We start from the raw sequence: 1,901 nt of genomic DNA, 5'->3' as shown, positions 1-1,901 counted from the left end.
TTCCATTCCTGGTAGTCGAAAGTTGAATTCCATTCTTCGTTTTTTATTGCCGAATTGTTGAAACCCAGTCTAAGCAAGCCAAGGAGGTTATCTACATTCTTCCGTAATGTTAGTCAAAGTGATCCCTATATGTTGTAATAAGAAATAAGAAAAGCAAGCCAAACTCATTCCTGTCTGGAAACTCAAATAAATGAAATAATCAATGGAGAGCTTTTCGTTCTACAATCTCTCAATAGTCCAGTTTCTTTGTATGTTTTATCAATCATCACATTGCCAACAAACTTACCCGAAAGATTTAGACATCAGCTGCACGGGAAATCCTTCTTTATCAAGAGGGTACTTTTGCAATGGCACTCTGCAGCCATGCAAATCCTATGTAACCTACAGGTCCCAACCATATTATAACACTTCTGACAGAATCGCCTCTTTGCTTGGCTCTGAAGCCTCCACCATAGCTTCAATAAACAAACTCTCAAATATTGCTGACGAAATTCCCTCCGATAAGTTGATTATAGCTCCAATTTCTTGCTCATGTACTGCTGCTGTGTACCAGCACTTTGTTCCTTACCGTCCCATGTCAGGAGATACATTTCTTCAAATAGTCAATAGGACTTATCAAGGCCTTTCCTCTTGCCAGGCAATGATGGGCCTGAACTACTACGATGCAAATAATATTCCGGATGATGTGGAGCTGATGGTTCCAGTGAGATGTGCATGTCCAAGTGAGAATCAGACTTCGAATGGGGTCGTCTCTTTGCTGGCTTATATGGTGACAACGGGTGATTCAGTTTCATCAATCGCAGAGCTTTTTGGGGTGAATGTGCAGAGCATATTAGAGGCAAACATGTTGTCACAGGATAGCCGTATCTATCCACTTACACCCATTCTGGTTCCTCTAGTAAGCAAAACTTGCACTACAGATCCGGGTAGTTTCTTTTGTGACTGTCCTAATGGCTATGCTGCAGATCGTGTCAGCTGCAAGCCTGATCCTAAAAAGTTTCCGGTCAAATGGATTGCTCTGTTAGGTATCTCTCTCTCAAATGGATTGCTCTGTCTCTATTTCTCTCATTAAAACAAAAAAACAAAAATCTTAAAGAAACGAACACGTTTGGTTGAAGTAATTAAGTAGTCACTTCTCATATCAAATAGTAGTAACTAATAATGATTGATTAATCTGACAATGATGGCACTCTAGGATAGGCAATATCCTTATATCTACCATCTAGTATCAAAACCTCCCAGAAAGAAATTAAAATTGAGTTCTCTATGTGTCTGAGCATGTACACCGAATCTACTAACTTCGTACACATGGGAATCAAGACTTTAAATCCCAAGGTTGTCTTGGAGATTGGATTTTAATAAAATATTAGAGACCCTCCCCAAGGCTATCTGCATATTCTCCCCGGACAACCAAAATCACAACAATTACTAGTTAAATTTTATAGACTTTTCATATTTTGATCGATTTTGTTTCTTTACTTCAGGTATTGGGATTGGCGTGGGATTCTTGTGTCTGTTTCTCTTGGGCTACAAGTTATATCAGTTCCAAAAGAAAAGAAAATATAGAATCCATAAGGAAAAACTGTTCAATCAAAACGGTGGCCTCTTGTTACAAGAAAAATTGTCATCTTATGGAGGAAGTGAGAAAGCAAAGATATTCACTGCAGAGGAACTGCAAAGAGCAACAGACAACTACAATGAAAGCAGATTTCTTGGTCAGGGAGGCTTTGGAACTGTTTATAAAGGAATGTTACCTGATGGCAACATAGTTGCAGTTAAAAAGTCGAAAGCAATCAATAAAAGTCAAATTGAGCAATTCATTAATGAAGTTGTCATTCTTCCCAAATCAATCATAGAAACATTGTCAAATTAATAGGTTGTTGTTTGGAGATGGAGTATCC

General features: G+C 38.4%; 1 pseudogene; it reads left to right on the top strand.

Annotated features, from left to right (window-relative positions):
* The first annotated feature begins 246 nt into the window (after positions 1 to 246).
* Positions 247 to 1,901, top strand: part of LOC126700207 (wall-associated receptor kinase-like 22) — a 2,511-nt pseudogene continuing 856 nt past the window's right edge.

This window comes from Quercus robur, chromosome 9 (genome assembly GCF_932294415.1).
Source record: "Quercus robur chromosome 9, dhQueRobu3.1, whole genome shotgun sequence".
Classification (NCBI taxonomy): Eukaryota; Viridiplantae; Streptophyta; class Magnoliopsida; order Fagales; family Fagaceae; genus Quercus; species Quercus robur.
The sequence above is the reverse complement of the archived record's forward strand: the minus strand, read 5'-3'. Positions and strand labels throughout refer to the sequence as shown.